Source organism: Oryzias latipes, chromosome 13 (assembly GCF_053564925.1).
Source record: "Oryzias latipes strain Hd-rR chromosome 13, Olatipes_Hd-rR_3.1".
In the NCBI taxonomy this organism is placed as follows: Eukaryota; Metazoa; Chordata; class Actinopteri; order Beloniformes; family Adrianichthyidae; genus Oryzias; species Oryzias latipes.
In genome coordinates, this window is record NC_136249.1 from 8,166,161 (window position 1) to 8,183,341 (window position 17,181).

Here is a 17,181-nt window from a genome sequence, read left to right on the forward strand (position 1 = left end):
CAGACAAAACTTACTTTATTTGCTCTCAACATTGTTGTCACACATGCTACATATTAACCAAAGGCAAATCAATATGTTATCAATCTATTCATTAAAAACTCCTCCTGATATTTTGTCTGTTTTTTTCCATAAGCATTTATGGAAGTTGTTTTCAACAAATCTGGTATTCATAAAGTCATTGTTGTCTATTGCAGATATGGCTGACATATTTGTGATTACAACACTGAGCGAAGGCTACAAGTTCTTGACTGTTTCACTAAGTCATCAAGAGTTGAAACTGGTTGCCAGAGGTGACAATTACTCCCATCTTTCATTCAATCAAAGTCTGGATCTCCTATCCAGGCTGCCTTACACCTCATGTGCCAACTTGCCACTTACTCTATATGTTCCTCTGTACTTTGTTCTATTTACAATCAAATCCAAATCTTCTACCAGAGTCATAAAAATGTAAGAATGGACACAAAGAAGAGAGAAAGGTGCTTTGAAATTGCAAAGCAAACAAAGAAGCAACATTTAATGTGGAGCTGAAACACAGTGGCTATTCATTTCTATCAACATTCAAGGTTTCCTCAATACCGTAGACTGCGGAACATCCTGGTGCTACCACCAGACAAGAGTTCCACGACATTGTAACTGTTGAGTATCATGGGTCCTTACCAACACAAACATCTCAGTAGTGTAAATTCAGTTAAAAAAAGAAAGGCCGTTTTCACCAATCATTCTTTGCCTTCTGAACAGACAAGCAGTTGTTAAGCACATAGGTCTTCTTTGTATTGCACTCGCCATTGGCTTTTGTAGAGGATGTCAGGATGGCCGAGCGGTCCAAGGCGGTGCGTTCAGGTCGCAGTCTCGTAAGAGGCGTGGGTTCAAATCCCACTTCTGACAGTCAGGCTACTTCTATACTGGCTATTGGTGTCCTCATCAATGGAACTCTGCTCTGCATTTGTTCTCTATTAACATCACCTAAAAGCTTGCTTCCTTTTAACTTATTCAGACAAAACTTACTTTATTTGCTCTCAACGTTGTTGTCACACATGCTACATATTAACCAAAGGCAAATCAATATGTTATCAATCTATTCATTAAAAACTCCTCCTGATATTTTGTCTGTTTTTTTCCATAAGCATTTATGGAAGTTGTTTTCAACAAATCTGGTATTCATAAAGTCATTGTTGTCTATTGCAGATATGGCTGACATATTTGTGATTACAACACTGAGCGAAGGCTACGAGTTCTTGACTGTTTCACTAAGTCATCAAGAGTTGAAACTGGTTGCCAGAGGTGACAATTACTCCCATCTTTCATTCAATCAAAGTCTGGATCTCCTATCCAGGCTGCCTTACACCTCATGTGCCAACTTGCCACTTACTCTATATGTTCCTCTGTACTTTGTTCTATTTACAATCAAATCCAAATCTTCTACCAGAGTCTTAAAAATGTAAGAATGGACACAAAGAAGGAGATACGTGCTTTGAAATTGCAAAGCAAACAAAGAAGCAGCACTTAATGTGGAGCTGAAACACAGTGGCTATTCATTTCTATCAACATTCAAGGTTTCCTCAATACCGTAGACTGCGGAACATCCTGGGGCTACCACCAGACAAGAGTTCCACGACATTGTAACTGTTGAGTATCATGGGTCCTTACCAACACAAACATCTCAGTAGTGTAAATTCAGTTAAAAAAGGCTTTGGCCGTTTTCACCAATCATTCTTTGCCTTCTGAGCAGACAAGCAGTTGTTAAGCACATAGGTCTTCTTTGTATTGCACTCGGCATTGGATTTTGTTGAGGATGTCAGGATGGCCGAGCGGTCCAAGGCGCTGTGTTCAGGTCGCAGTCTCGTAAGAGGCGTGGGTTCAAATCCCACTTCTGACATTCAGCCAACAGTCTGGCTACTTCTATACTGGCTATTGGTGTCTTCATCAATGGAACTCTGCTCTGCATTTATTCTCTATTAACATCAACTAATAGCTTGCTTCATTTTAACTTATTCAGATAAAACTTACTTTATTTGCTCTCAACATTGTTGTCACACATGCTACAAATTAACCAAAGGCAAATCAATATGTTATCAATCTATTCATTAAAAACTCCTCCTGATATTTTGTCTGTTTTTTTTCCATAAGCATTTATGGAAGTTGTTTTCAACAAATCTGGTATTCATAAAGTCATTGTTGATTATTGCAAATATGGCTGACATATTTGTGATTACAACACTGAGCGAATGACTGTTTCACTTAGTCATTAGGAGTTGAAACTGGTTGCCAGAGGTGACAATTACTCCCATCTTTCATTCAATCAAAGTCTGGATCTCCTATCCAGGCTGCCTTACACCTCATGTGCCAACTTGCCACTTACTCTATATGTTCCTCTGTACTTTGTTCTATTTACAATCAAATCCAAATCTTCTACCAGAGTCATAAAAATGTAAGAATGGACACAAAGAAGAGAGAAAAGTGCTTTGAAATTGCAAAACAAACAAAGAAGCAGCACTTAATGTGGAGCTGAAACACAGTGGCTATTCATTTCTATCAACATTCAAGGTTTCCTCAATACCGTAGACTGCGGAACATCCTGGTGCTACCACCAGACAAGAGTTCCACGACATTGTAACTGTTGAGTATCATGGGTCCTTACCAAGAAATACTTCTCAGTAGTGTAAATTCAGTTTAAAAAGGAAAGGCCGTTTTCACCAATCATTCTTTGCCTTCTGAGCAGACAAGCAGTTGTTAAGCACATAGGTCTTCTTTGTATTGCACTCGGCATTGGTTTTTTGTAGAGGATGTCAGGATGGCCGAGCGGTCCAAGGCGCTGCGTTCAGGTCGCAGTCTCGTAAGAGGCGTGGGTTCAAATCCCACTTCTGACATTCAGCCAACAGTCAGGCTACTTCTATACTGGCTCTTGGTGTCCTCATCAATGGAACTCTGCTCTGCATTTATTCTCTATTAACATCAACTAATAGCTTGCTTCATTTTAACTTATTCAGACAAAACTTACTTTATTTGCTCTCAACATTGTTGTCACACATGCTACAAATTAACCAAAGGCAAATCAATATGTTATCAATCTAATCATTAAAAACTCCTCCTGATATTTTGTCTGTTTTTTTCCATAAGCATTTATGGAAGTTGTTTTCAACAAATCTGGTATTCATAAAGTCATTGTTGATTATTGCAAATATGGCTGACATATTTGTGATTACAACACTGAGCGAAGGCTACAAGTTCTTGACTGTTTCACTTAGTCATTAGGAGTTGAAACTGGTTACCAGAGGTGACAATTACTCCCATCCTTCATTCAATCAAAGTCTGGATCTCCTATCCAGGCTTCCTTACACCTCATGTGCCAACTTGCCACTTACTCTATATGTTCCTCTGTACTTTGTTCTATTTACAATCAAATCCAAATCTTCTACCAGAGTCATAAAAATGTAACAATGGACACAAAGAAGAGAGAAAGGTTCTTTGAAATTGCAAAGCAAACAAAGAAGCAGCATTTAATGTGGAGCTGAAACACAGTGGCTATTCATTTCTATCAACATTCAAGGTTTTCTCAATACCGTAGACTGCGAAACATCCTGGTGCTACCACCAGACAAGAGTTCCACGACATTGTAACAGTTGAGTATCATGGGTCCTTACCAACACAAACATCTCAGTAGTGTAAATTCAGTTAAAAAAGGAGAGGCCGTTTTCACCAATCATTCTTTGCCTTCTGAACAGACAAGCAGTTGTTAAGCACATAGGTCTTCTTTGTATTGCACTCGCCATTGGCTTTTGTAGAGGATGTCAGGATGGCCGAGCGGTCCAAGGCGCTGCGTTCAGGTCGCAGTCTCGTAAGAGGCGTGGGTTCAAATCCCACTTCTGACAGTCAGGCTACTTCTACACTGGCTATTGGTGTCCTCATCAATGGAACTCTGCTCTGCATTTGTTGTATATTAACATCACCTAATAGCTTTCTTGATTTGAACTTATTCAGAAAAAACTTACTTTATTTGCTCTCAACATTGTTGTCACACATGCTACAAATTAACCAAAGGCAAATCAATATGTTATCAATCTATTCATTAAAAACTCCTCCTGATATTTTGTCTGTTTTTTTCCATAAGCATTGATGGAAGTTGTTTTCAACAAATCTGGTATTCATAAAGTCATTGTTGATTATTGCAAATATGGCTGACATATTTGTGATTACAACACTGAGCGAAGGCTACAAGTTCTTGACTGTTTCACTTAGTCATTAGGAGTTGAAACTGGTTACCAGAGGTGACAATTACTCCCATCCTTCATTCAATCAAAGTCTGGATCTCCTATCCAGGCTGCCTTACACCTCATGTGCCAACTTGCCACTTACTCTATATGTTCCTCTGTACTTTGTTCTATTTACAATCAAATCCAAATCTTCTACCAGAGTCATAAAAATGTAAGAATGGACACAAAGAAGAGAGAAACGTGCTTTGAAATTGCAAAGCAAACAAAGAAGCAGCATTTAATGTGGAGCTGAAACACAGTGGCTATTCATTTCTATCAACATTCAAAGTTTCCTCAATACCGTAGACTGCGGAACATCCTGGTGCTACCACCAGACAAGAGTTCCACGACATTGTAACTGTTGAGTATCATAGGCCCTTACCAACACAAACATCTCAGTAGTGTAAATTCAGTTAAAAAAGGAAAGGCCGTTTTCACCAATCATTCTTTGCTTTCTGAACAGACAAGCAGTTGTTAAGCACATAGGTCTTCTTTGTATTGCACTCGCCATTGGCTTTTGTAGAGGATGTCAGGATGGCCGAGCGGTCCAAGGCGCTGCGTTCAGGTCGCAGTCTCGTAAGAGGCGTGGGTTCAAATCCCACTTCTGACAGTCAGGCTACTTCTACACTGGCTATTGGTGTCCTCATCAATGGAACTCTGCTCTGCATTTGTTCTCTATTAACATCACCTAATAGCTTGCTTGATTTGAACTTATTCAGACAAAACTTACTTTATTTGCTCTCAACATTGTTGTCACACATGCTACAAATTAACCAAAGGCAAATCAATATGTTATCAATCTATTCATTAAAAACTCCTCCTGATAATTTGTCTGTTTTTTTCCATAAGCATTTATGGAAGTTGTTTTCAACAAATCTGGTATTCATAAAGTCATTTTTGTCTATTGCAGATATGGCTGACATATTTGTGATTACAACACTGAGCGAAGGCTACGAGTTCTTGACTGTTTCACTAAGTCATCAAGAGTTGAAACTGGTTGCCAGAGGTGACAATTACTCCCATCTTTCATTCAATCAAAGTCTGGATCTCCTATCCAGGCTGCCTTACACCTCATGTGCCAACTTGCCACTTACTCTATATGTTCCTCTGTACTTTGTTCTATTTACAATCAAATCCAAATCTTCTACCAGAGTCTTAAAAATGTAAGAATGGACACAAAGAAGGAGATACGTGCTTTGAAATTGCAAAGCAAACAAAGAAGCAGCACTTAATGTGGAGCTGAAACACAGTGGCTATTCATTTCTATCAACATTCAAGGTTTCCTCAATACCGTAGACTGCGGAACATCCTGGTGCTACCACCAGACAAGAGTTCCACGACATTGTAACTGTTGAGTATCATGGGTCCTTACCAAGAAAAACTTCTCAGTAGTGTAAATTCAGTTAAAAAAGGCTTTGGCCGTTTTCACCAATCATTCTTTGCCTTCTGAGCAGACAAGCAGTTGTTAAGCACATAGGTCTTCTTTGTATTGCACTCGGCATTGGTTTTTTGTAGAGGATGTCAGGATGGCCGAGCGGTCCAAGGCGCTGCGTTCAGGTCGCAGTCTCGTAAGAGGCGTGGGTTCAAATCCCACTTCTGACATTCAGCCAACAGTCAGGCTACTTCTATACTGGCTCTTGGTGTCCTCATCAATGGAACTCTGCTCTGCATTTGTTCTCCATTAACATCACCTAAAAGCTTGCTTGATTTGAACTTATTCAGACAAAACTTACTTTATTTGCTCTCAACATTGTTGTCACACATGCTACATATTAACCAAAGGCAAATCAATATGTTATCAATCTATTCATTAAAAACTCCTCCTGATATTTTGTCTGTTTTTTTCCATAAGCATTGATGGAAGTTGTTTTCAACAAATCTGGTATTCATAAAGTCATTGTTGATTATTGCAAATATGGCTGACATATTTGTGATAACAACACTGAGCGAATGACTGTTTCACTTAGTCATTAGGAGTTGAAACTGGTTGCCAGAGGTGAAAATTACTCCCATCTTTCATTCAATCAAAGTCTGGATCTCCTATCCAGGCTGCCTTACACCTCATGTGCCAACTTGCCACTTACTCTATATGTTCCTCTGTACTTTGTTCTATTTACAATCAAATCCAAATCTTCTACCAGAGTCATAAAAATGTAAGAATGGACACAAAGAAGGAGATACGTGCTTTGAAATTGCAAAGCAAACAAAGAAGCAGCATTTAATGTGGAGCTTAAACACAGTGGCTATTCATTTCTATCAACATTCAAGGTTTCCTCAATACCGTAGACTGCGGAACATCCTGGTGCTACCACCAGACAAGAGTTCCACGACATTGTAACTGTTGAGTATCATGGGTCCTTACCAAGAAAAAACTTCTCAGTAGTGTAAATTCAGTTAAAAAAGGAAAGGCCGTTTTCACCAATCAATCTTTGCCTTCTGAACAGACAAGCAGTTGGTAAGCACATAGGTCTTCTTTGTATTGCACTCGCCATTGGCATTTGTAGAGCATGTCAGCATGGCCGAGCGGTCCAAGGCGCTGCGTTCAGGTCGCAGTCTTGTAAGAGGCGTGAGTTCAATTCCCACTTCTAACATTCAGCCAACAGTCAGGCTACTTCTATACTGGCTCTTGGTGTCCTCATCAATGGAACTCTGCTCTGCATTTATTCTCTATTAACATCAACTAATAGCTTGCTTCATTTTAACTTATTCAGACAAAACCTACTTTATTTGCTCTCAACATTGTTGTCACACATGCTACAAATTAACCAAAGGCAAATCAATATGTTATCAATCTTTTCATTAAAAACTCCTCCTGATATTTTGTCTGTTTTTTTCCATAAGCATTGATGGAAGTTGTTTTCAACAAATCTGGTATTCATAAAGTCATTGTTGATTATTGCAAATATGGCTGACATATTTGTGATTACAACACTGAGCGAAGGCTACAAGTTCTTGACTGTTTCACTTAGTCATTAGGAGTTGAAACTGGTTGCCAGAGGTGAAAATTACTCCCATCTTTCATTCAATCAAAGTCTGGATCTCCTATCCAGGCTGCCTTACACCTCATGTGCCAACTTGCCACTTACTCTATATGTTCCTCTGTACTTTGTTCTATTTACAATCAAATCCAAATCTTCTACCAGAGTCATAAAAATGTAAGAATGGACACAAAGAAGGAGATACGTGCTTTGAAATTGCAAAGCAAACAAAGAAGCAGCATTTAATGTGGAGCTGAAACACAGTGGCTATTCATTTCTATCAACATTCAAGGTTTCCTCAATACCGTAGACTGCGGAACATCCTGGTGCTACCACCAGACAAGAGTTCCACGACATTGTAACTGTTGAGTATCATGGGTCCTTACCAAGAAAAAACTTCTCAGTAGTGTAAATTCAGTTAAAAAAGGAAAGGCCGTTTTCACCAATCAATCTTTGCCTTCTGAACAGACAAGCAGTTGGTAAGCACATAGGTCTTCTTTGTATTGCACTCGCCATTGGCATTTGTAGAGCATGTCAGCATGGCCGAGCGGTCCAAGGCGCTGCGTTCAGGTCGCAGTCTTGTAAGAGGCGTGAGTTCAATTCCCACTTCTAACATTCAGCCAACAGTCAGGCTACTTCTATACTGGCTCTTGGTGTCCTCATCAATGGAACTCTGCTCTGCATTTATTCTCTATTAACATCAACTAATAGCTTGCTTCATTTTAACTTATTCAAACAAAACCTACTTTATTTGCTCTCAACATTGTTGTCACACATGCTACAAATTAACCAAAGGCAAATCAATATGTTATCAATCTTTTCATTAAAAACTCCTCCTGATATTTTGTCTGTTTTTTTCCATAAGCATTGATGGAAGTTGTTTTCAACAAATCTGGTATTCATAAAGTCATTGTTGATTATTGCAAATATGGCTGACATATTTGTGATTACAACACTGAGCGAATGTCTGTTTCACTTAGTCATTAGGAGTTGAAACTGGTTGCCAGAGGTGACAATTACTCCCATCTTTCATTCAATCCAAGTTTGGATCTCCTATCCAGGCTGCCTTACACCTCATGTGCCAACTTGCCACTTACTCTATATGTTCCTCTGTACTTTGTTCTATTTACAATCAAATCCAAATCTTCTACCAGAGTCATAAAAATGTAAGAATGGACACAAAGAAGGAGATACGTGCTTTGAAATTGCAAAGCAAACAAAGAAGCAGCAGTTAATGTGGAGCTGAAACACAGTGGCTATTCATTTCTATCAACATTCAAGGTTTCCTCAATACCGTAGACTGCGGAACATCCTGGTGCTACCACCAGACAAGAGTTCCACGACATTGTAACTGTTGAGTATCATGGGTCCTTACCAACACAAACATCTCAGTAGTGTAAATTCAGTTAAAAAAGGAAAGGCCGTTTTCACCAATCATTCTTTGCCTTCTGAACAGACAAGCAGTTGTTAAGCACATAGGTCTTCTTTGTATTGCACTCGGCATTGGTTTTTGTAGAGGATGTCAGGATGGCCGAGCGGTCCAAGGCGCTGCGTTCAGGTCGCAGCCTCGTAAGAGACGTGGGTTCAATTCCCACTTCTAACATTCAGCCAACAGTCAGGCTACTTCTATACTGGCTCTTGGTGTCCTCATCAATGGAACTCTGCTCTGCATTTATTCTCTATTAACATCAACTAATAGCTTGCTTCATTTTAACTTATTCAGACAAAACTTACTTTATTTGCTCTCAACATTGTTGTCACACATGCTACAAATTAACCAAAGGCAAATCAATATGTTATCAATCTATTCATTAAAAACTCCTCCTGATATTTTGTCTGTTTTTTTCCATAAGCATTGATGGAAGTTGTTTTCAACAAATCTGGTATTCATAAAGTCATTGTTGATTATTGCAAATATGGCTGACAAATTTGTGATTACAACACTGAGCGAAGGCTACGAGTTCTTGACTGTTTCACTTAGTCATTAGGAGTTGAAACTGGTTACCAGAGGTGAAAATTACTCCCATCTTTCATTCAATCAAAGTCTGGATCTCCTATCCAGGCTGCCTTACACCTCATGTGCCAACTTGCCACTTACTCTATATGTTCCTCTGTACTTTGTTCTATTTACAATCAAATCCAAATCTTCTACCAGAGTCATAAAAATGTAAGAATGGACACAAAGAAGAGAGAAAGGTGCTTTGAAATTGCAAAGCAAACAAAGAAGCAGCATTTAATGTGGAGCTGAAACACAGTGGCTATTCATTTCTATCAACATTCATGGTTTCCTCAATACCGTAGACTGCGGAACATCCTGGTGCTACCACCAGACAAGAGTTCCACGACATTGTAACTGTTGAGTATCATGGGTCCTTACCAAGAAAAAACTTCTCAGTAGTGTAAATTCAGTTAAAAAAGGAAAGGCCGTTTTCACCAATCAATCTTTGCCTTCTGAACAGACAAGCAGTTGGTAAGCACATAGGTCTTCTTTGTATTGCACTCGCCATTGGCGTTTGTAGAGCATGTCAGCATGGCCGAGCGGTCCAAGGCGCTGCGTTCAGGTCGCAGTCTTGTAAGAGGCGTGAGTTCAATTCCCACTTCTAACATTCAGCCAAGAGTCAGGCTACTTCTATACTGGCTCTTGGTGTCCTCATCAATGGAACTCTGCTCTGCATTTATTCTCTATTAACATCAACTAATAGCTTGCTTGATTTGAACTTATTCAGACAAAACCTACTTTATTTGCTCTCAACATTGTTGTCACACATGCTACAAATTAACCAAAGGCAAATCAATATGTTATCAATCTTTTCATTAAAAACTCCTCCTGATATGTTGTCTGTTTTTTTTCCATAAGCATTGATGGAAGTTGTTTTCAACAAATCTGGTATTCATAAAGTCATTGTTGATTATTGCAAATATGGCTGACATATTTGTGATTACAACACTGAGCGAAGGCTACAAGTTCTTGACTGTTTCACTTAGTCATTAGGAGTTGAAACTGGTTGCCAGAGGTGAAAATTACTCCCATCTTTCATTCAATCAAAGTCTGGATCTCCTATCCAGGCTGCCTTACACCTCATGTGCCAACTTGCCACTTACTCTATATGTTCCTCTGTACTTTGTTCTATTTACAATCAAATCCAAATCTTCTACCAGAGTCATAAAAATGTAAGAATGGACACAAAGAAGGAGATACGTGCTTTGAAATTGCAAAGCAAACAAAGAAGCAGCATTTAATGTGGAGCTGAAACACAGTGGCTATTCATTTCTATCAACATTCAAGGTTTCTTCAATACCGTAGACTGCGGAACATCCTGGTGCTACCACCAGACAAGAGTTCCACGACATTGTAACTGTTGAGTATCATGGGTCCTTACCAAGAAAAAACTTCTCAGTAGTGTAAATTCAGTTTAAAAAGGAAAGGCCGTTTTCACCAATCATTCTTTGCCTTCTGAGCAGACAAGCAGTTAAGCACATAGGTCTTCTTTGTATTGCACTCGGCATTGGTTTTTGTAGAGGATGTCAGGATGGCCGAGCGGTCCAAGGCGCTGCGTTTAGGTCGCAGTCTCGTAAGAGGCGTGGGTTCAAATCCCACTTCTGACATTCAGCCAACAGTCAGGCTACTTCTATACTGGCTATTGGTGTCCTCATCAATGGAACTCTGCTCTGCATTTGTTCTCTATTAACATCACCTAAAAGCTTGCTTCCTTTTAACTTATTCAGACAAAACTTACTTTATTTGCTCTCAACGTTGTTGTCACACATGCTACATATTAACCAAAGGCAAATCAATATGTTATCAATCTATTCATTAAAAACTCCTCCTGATATTTTGTCTGTTTTTTTCCATAAGCATTTATGGAAGTTGTTTTCAACAAATCTGGTATTCATAAAGTCATTGTTGATTATTGCAAATATGGCTGACATATTTGTGATTACAACACTGAGCGAATGTCTGTTTCACTTAGTCATTAGGAGTTGAAACTGGTTGCCAGAGGTGACAATTACTCCCATCTTTCATTCAATCAAAGTCTGGATCTCCTATCCAGGCTGCCTTACACCTCATGTGCCAACTTGCCACTTACTCTATATGTTCCTCTGTACTTTGTTCTATTTACAATCAAATCCAAATCTTCTACCAGAGTCATAAAAATGTAAGAATGGACACAAAGAAGGAGATACGTGCTTTGAAATTGCAAAGCAAACAAAGAAGCAACATTTAATGTGGAGCTGAAACACAATGGCTATTCATTTCTATCAACATTCAAGGTTTCCTCAATACCGTAGACTGCGGAACATCCTGGTGCTACCACCAGACAAGAGTTCCACGACATTGTAACTGTTGAGTATCATGGGTCCTTACCAACACAAACATCTCAGTAGTGTAAATTCAGTTAAAAAAGGAAAGGCCGTTTTCACCAATCATTCTTTGCCTTCTGAGCAGACAAGCAGTTGTTAAGCACATAGGTCTTCTTTGTATTGCACTCGGCATTGGTTTTTGTAGAGGATGTCAGGATGGCCGAGCGGTCCAAGGCGCTGCGTTCAGGTCGCAGCCTCGTAAGAGACGTGGGTTCAATTCCCACTTTTGACAGTCAGGCTACTTCTACACTCGCTATTGGTGTCCTCATCAATGGAACTCTGCTCTGCATTTGTTGTATATTAACATCACCTAATAGCTTGCTTGATTTGAACTTATTCAGACAAAACTTACTTTATTTGCTCTCAACATTGTTGTCACACATGCTACAAATTAACCAAAGGCAAATCAATATGTTATCAATCTATTCATTAAAAACTCCTCCTGATATTTTGTCTGTTTTTTTCCATAAGCATTGATGGAAGTTGTTTTCAACAAATCTGGTATTCATAAAGTCATTGTTGATTATTGCAAATATGGCTGACATATTTGTGATTACAACACTGAGCGAAGGCTACAAGTTCTTGACTGTTTCACTTAGTCATTAGGAGTTGAAACTGGTTACCAGAGGTGACAATTACTCCCATCCTTCATTCAATCAAAGTCTGGATCTCCTATCCAGGCTGCCTTACACCTCATGTGCCAACTTGCCACTTACTCTATATGTTCCTCTGTACTTTGTTCTATTTACAATCAAATCCAAATCTTCTACCAGAGTCATAAAAATGTAAGAATGGACACAAAGAAGAGAGAAACGTGCTTTGAAATTGCAAAGCAAACAAAGAAGCAGCATTTAATGTGGAGCTGAAACACAGTGGCTATTCATTTCTATCAACATTCAAGGTTTCCTCAATACCGTAGACTGCGGAACATCCTGGTGCTACCACCAGACAAGAGTTCCACAATATTGTAACTGTTGAGTATCATAGGCCCTTACCAACACAAACATCTCAGTAGTGTAAATTCAGTTAAAAAAGGAAAGGCCGTTTTCACCAATCATTCTTTGCCTTCTGAACAGACAAGCAGTTGTTAAGCACATAGGTCTTCTTTGTATTGCACTCGCCATTGGCTTTTGTAGAGGATGTCAGGATGGCCGAGCGGTCCAAGGCGCTGCTTTCAGGTCGCAGTCTCGTAAGAGGCGTGGGTTCAAATCCCACTTCTGACAGTCAGGCTACTTCTACACTGGCTATTGGTGTCCTCATCAATGGAACTCTCCTCTGCATTTGTTCTCTATTAACATCACCTAATAGCTTGCTTGATTTGAACTTATTCAGACAAAACTTACTTTATTTGCTCTCAACATTGTTGTCACACATGCTACAAATTAACCAAAGGCAAATCAATATGTTATCAATCTATTCATTAAAAACTCCTCCTGATAATTTGTCTGTTTTTTTCCATAAGCATTTATGGAAGTTGTTTTCAACAAATCTGGTATTCATAAAGTCATTTTTGTCTATTGCAGATATGGCTGACATATTTGTGATTACAACACTGAGCGAAGGCTACGAGTTCTTGACTGTTTCACTAAGTCATCAAGAGTTGAAACTGGTTGCCAGAGGTGACAATTACTCCCATCTTTCATTCAATCAAAGTCTGGATCTCCTATCCAGGCTGCCTTACACCTCATGTGCCAACTTGCCACTTACTCTATATGTTCCTCTGTACTTTGTTCTATTTACAATCAAATCCAAATCTTCTACCAGAGTCTTAAAAATGTAAGAATGGACACAAAGAAGGAGATACGTGCTTTGAAATTGCAAAGCAAACAAAGAAGCAGCACTTAATGTGGAGCTGAAACACAGTGGCTATTCATTTCTATCAACATTCAAGGTTTCCTCAATACCGTAGACTGCGGAACATCCTGGTGCTACCACCAGACAAGAGTTCCACGACATTGTAACTGTTGAGTATCATGGGTCCTTACCAAGAAAAACTTCTCAGTAGTGTAAATTCAGTTAAAAAAGGCTTTGGCCGTTTTCACCAATCATTTTTTGCCTTCTGAGCAGACAAGCAGTTGTTAAGCACATAGGTCTTCTTTGTATTGCACTCGGCATTGGATTTTGTAGAGGATGTCAGGATGGCCGAGCGGTCCAAGGCGCTGTGTTCAGGTCGCAGTCTCGTAAGAGGCGTGGGTTCAAATCCCACTTCTGACATTCAGCCAACAGTCTGGCTACTTCTATACTGGCTATTGGTGTCTTCATCAATGGAACTCTGCTCTGCATTTATTCTCTATTAACATCACCTAATAGCTTGCTTCATTTTAACTTATTCAGACAAAACTTACTTTATTTGCTCTCAACATTGTTGTCACACATGCTACAAATTAACCAAAGGCAAATCAATATGTTATCAATCTATTCATTAAAAACTCCTCCTGATATTTTGTCTGTTTTTTTTCCATAAGCATTTATGGAAGTTGTTTTCAACAAATCTGGTATTCATAAAGTCATTGTTGATTATTGCAAATATGGCTGACATATTTGTGATTACAACACTGAGCGAATGACTGTTTCACTTAGTCATTAGGAGTTGAAACTGGTTGCCAGAGGTGACAATTACTCCCATCTTTCATTCAATCAAAGTCTGGATCTCCTATCCAGGCTGCCTTACACCTCATGTGCCAACTTGCCACTTACTCTATATGTTCCTCTGTACTTTGTTCTATTTACAATCAAATCCAAATCTTCTACCAGAGTCATAAAAATGTAAGAATGGACACAAAGAAGAGAGAAACGTGCTTTGAAATTGCAAAGCAAACAAAGAAGCAGCAGTTAATGTGGAGCTGAAACACAGTGGCTATTCATTTCTATCAACATTCAAGGTTTCCTCAATACCGTAGACTGCGGAACATCCTGGTGCTACCACCAGACAAGAGTTCCACGACATTGTAACTCTTGAGTATCATGGGTCCTTACCAAGAAAAAACTTCTCAGTAGTGTAAATTCAGTTAAAAAAGGGTTTGGCCGTTTTCACCAATCATTCTTTGCCTTCTGAGCAGACAAGCAGTTGTTAAGCACATAGGTCTTCTTTGTATTGCACTCGGCATTGGTTTTTGTAGAGGATGTCAGGATGGCCGAGCGGTCCAAGGCGCTGCGTTCAGGTCGCAGTCTCGTAAGAGGCGTGGGTTCAAATCCCACTTCTGACATTCAGCCAACAGTCAGGCTACTTCTATACCGGCTATTGGTGTCCTCATCAATGGAACTCTGCTCTGCATTTATTCTCTATTAACATCAACTAATAGCTTGCTTCATTTTAACTTATTCAGACAAAACTTACTTTATTTGCTCTCAACATTGTTGTCACACATGCTACAAATTAACCAAAGGCAAATCAATATGTTATCAATCTATTCATTAAAAACTCCTCCTGATATTTTGTCTGTTTTTTTCCATAAGCATTGATGGAAGTTGTTTTCAACAAATCTGGTATTCATAAAGTCATTGTTGATCATTGCAAATATGGCTGACATATTTGTGATTACAACACTGAGCGAAGGCTACAAGTTCTTGACTGTTTCACTTAGTCATTAGGAGTTGAAACTGGTTACCAGAGGTGACAATTACTCCCATCCTTCATTCAATCAAAGTCTGGATCTCCTATCCAGGCTGCCTTACACCTCATGTGCCAACTTGCCACTTACTCTATATGTTCCTCTGTACTTTGTTCTATTTACAATCAAATCCAAATCTTCTACCAGAGTCATAAAAATGTAAGAATGGACACAAAGAAGAGAGAAAGGTGCTTTGAAATTGCAAAGCAAACAAAGAAGCAGCATTTAATGTGGAGCTGAAACACAGTGGCTATTCATTTCTATCAACATTCAAGGTTTCCTCAATACCGTAGACTGCGGAAAATCCTGGTGCTACCACCAGACAAGAGTTCCACGACATTGTAACTGTTGAGTATCATGGGTCCTTACCAACACAAACATCTCAGTAGTGTAAATTCAGTTAAAAAAGGAAAGGCCGTTTTCACCAATCATTCTTTGCCTTCTGAGCAGACAAGCAGTTGTTAAGCACATAGGTCTTCTTTGTATTGCACTCGGCATTGGTTTTTGTAGAGGATGTCAGGATGGCCGAGCGGTCCAAGGCGCTGCGTTCAGGTCGCAGCCTCGTAAGAGACGTGGGTTCAATTCCCACTTTTGACAGTCAGGCTACTTCTACACTGGCTATTGGTGTCCTCATCAATGGAACTCTGCTCTGCATTTATTCTCTATTAACATCAACTAATAGCTTGCTTCATTTTAACTTATTCAGACAAAACTTACTTTATTTGCTCTCAACATTGTTGTCACACATGCTACAAATTAACCAAAGGCAAATCAATATGTTATCAATCTATTCATTAAAAACTCCTCCTGATATTTTGTCTGTTTTTTTCCATAAGCATTGATGGAAGTTGTTTTCAACAAATCTGGTATTCATAAAGTCATTGTTGATTATTGCAAATATGGCTGACATATTTGTGATTACAACACTGAGCGAAGGCTACAAGTTCTTGACTGTTTCACTTAGTCATTAGGAGTTGAAACTGGTTACCAGAGGTGACAATTACTCCCATCCTTCATTCAATCAAAGTCTGGATCTCCTATCCAGGCTGCCTTACACCTCATGTGCCAACTTGCCACTTACTCTATATGTTCCTCTGTACTTTGTTCTATTTACAATCAAATCCAAATCTTCTACCAGAGTCATAAAAATGTAAGAATGGACACAAAGAAGAGAGAAACGTGCTTTGAAATTGCAAAGCAAACAAAGAAGCAGCATTTAATGTGGAGCTGAAACACAGTGGCTATTCATTTCTATCAACATTCAAGGTTTCCTCAATACCGTAGACTGCGGAACATCCTGGTGCTACCACCAGACAAGAGTTCCACGACATTGTAACTGTTGAGTATCATAGGCCCTTACCAACACAAACATCTCAGTAGTGTAAATTCAGTTAAAAAAGGAAAGGCCGTTTTCACCAATCATTCTTTGCCTTCTGAACAGACAAGCAGTTGTTAAGCACATAGGTCTTCTTTGTATTGCACTCGCCATTGGCTTTTGTAGAGGATGTCAGGATGGCCGAGCGGTCCAAGGCGCTGCGTTCAGGTCGCAGTCTCGTAAGAGGCGTGGGTTCAAATCCCACTTCTGACAGTCAGGCTACTTCTACACTGGCTATTGGTGTCCTCATCAATGGAACTCTGCTCTGCATTTGTTCTCTATTAACATCACCTAATAGCTTGCTTGATTTGAACTTATTCAGACAAAACTTACTTTATTTGCTCTCAACATTGTTGTCACACATGCTACAAATTAACCAAAGGCAAATCAATATGTTATCAATCTATTCATTAAAAACTCCTCCTGATAATTTGTCTGTTTTTTTCCATAAGCATTTATGGAAGTTGTTTTCAACAAATCTGGTATTCATAAAGTCATTTTTGTCTATTGCAGATATGGCTGACATATTTGTGATTACAACACTGAGCGAAGGCTACGAGTTCTTGACTGTTTCACTAAGTCATCAAGAGTTGAAACTGGTTGCC

The 17,181-nt window shown here is 39.2% G+C and overlaps 14 non-coding genes across 14 annotated transcripts; all 14 read left to right on the forward strand.

Annotated features, from left to right (window-relative positions):
* Positions 1–803: 803 nt before the first annotated feature.
* Positions 804–885, forward strand: trnal-cag (transfer RNA leucine (anticodon CAG)). The gene has a single exon. It is a non-coding gene; the product is annotated as a tRNA-Leu (tRNA).
* A 909-nt stretch (positions 886–1,794) lies between these two features.
* Positions 1,795–1,876, forward strand: trnal-cag (transfer RNA leucine (anticodon CAG)). The gene has a single exon. It is a non-coding gene; the product is annotated as a tRNA-Leu (tRNA).
* A 909-nt stretch (positions 1,877–2,785) lies between these two features.
* Positions 2,786–2,867, forward strand: trnal-cag (transfer RNA leucine (anticodon CAG)). The gene has a single exon. It is a non-coding gene; the product is annotated as a tRNA-Leu (tRNA).
* A 920-nt stretch (positions 2,868–3,787) lies between these two features.
* trnal-cag (transfer RNA leucine (anticodon CAG)) lies at positions 3,788–3,869 on the forward strand. The gene has a single exon. It is a non-coding gene; the product is annotated as a tRNA-Leu (tRNA).
* Positions 3,870–4,778: 909 nt separating this feature from the next.
* trnal-cag (transfer RNA leucine (anticodon CAG)) lies at positions 4,779–4,860 on the forward strand. The gene has a single exon. It is a non-coding gene; the product is annotated as a tRNA-Leu (tRNA).
* A 910-nt stretch (positions 4,861–5,770) lies between these two features.
* Positions 5,771–5,852, forward strand: trnal-cag (transfer RNA leucine (anticodon CAG)). Its single transcript has one exon. It is a non-coding gene; the product is annotated as a tRNA-Leu (tRNA).
* Positions 5,853–8,749: 2,897 nt separating this feature from the next.
* Positions 8,750–8,831, forward strand: trnal-cag (transfer RNA leucine (anticodon CAG)). Its single transcript has one exon. It is a non-coding gene; the product is annotated as a tRNA-Leu (tRNA).
* Positions 8,832–10,752: 1,921 nt separating this feature from the next.
* trnal-uag (transfer RNA leucine (anticodon UAG)) lies at positions 10,753–10,834 on the forward strand. The gene has a single exon. It is a non-coding gene; the product is annotated as a tRNA-Leu (tRNA).
* Positions 10,835–11,740: 906 nt separating this feature from the next.
* Positions 11,741–11,822, forward strand: trnal-cag (transfer RNA leucine (anticodon CAG)). Its single transcript has one exon. It is a non-coding gene; the product is annotated as a tRNA-Leu (tRNA).
* Positions 11,823–12,731: 909 nt separating this feature from the next.
* On the forward strand, positions 12,732–12,813 carry trnal-cag (transfer RNA leucine (anticodon CAG)). Its single transcript has one exon. It is a non-coding gene; the product is annotated as a tRNA-Leu (tRNA).
* Positions 12,814–13,722: 909 nt separating this feature from the next.
* On the forward strand, positions 13,723–13,804 carry trnal-cag (transfer RNA leucine (anticodon CAG)). The gene has a single exon. It is a non-coding gene; the product is annotated as a tRNA-Leu (tRNA).
* Positions 13,805–14,714: 910 nt separating this feature from the next.
* Positions 14,715–14,796, forward strand: trnal-cag (transfer RNA leucine (anticodon CAG)). The gene has a single exon. It is a non-coding gene; the product is annotated as a tRNA-Leu (tRNA).
* A 920-nt stretch (positions 14,797–15,716) lies between these two features.
* On the forward strand, positions 15,717–15,798 carry trnal-cag (transfer RNA leucine (anticodon CAG)). The gene has a single exon. It is a non-coding gene; the product is annotated as a tRNA-Leu (tRNA).
* A 909-nt stretch (positions 15,799–16,707) lies between these two features.
* trnal-cag (transfer RNA leucine (anticodon CAG)) lies at positions 16,708–16,789 on the forward strand. The gene has a single exon. It is a non-coding gene; the product is annotated as a tRNA-Leu (tRNA).
* Positions 16,790–17,181: the final 392 nt, after the last annotated feature.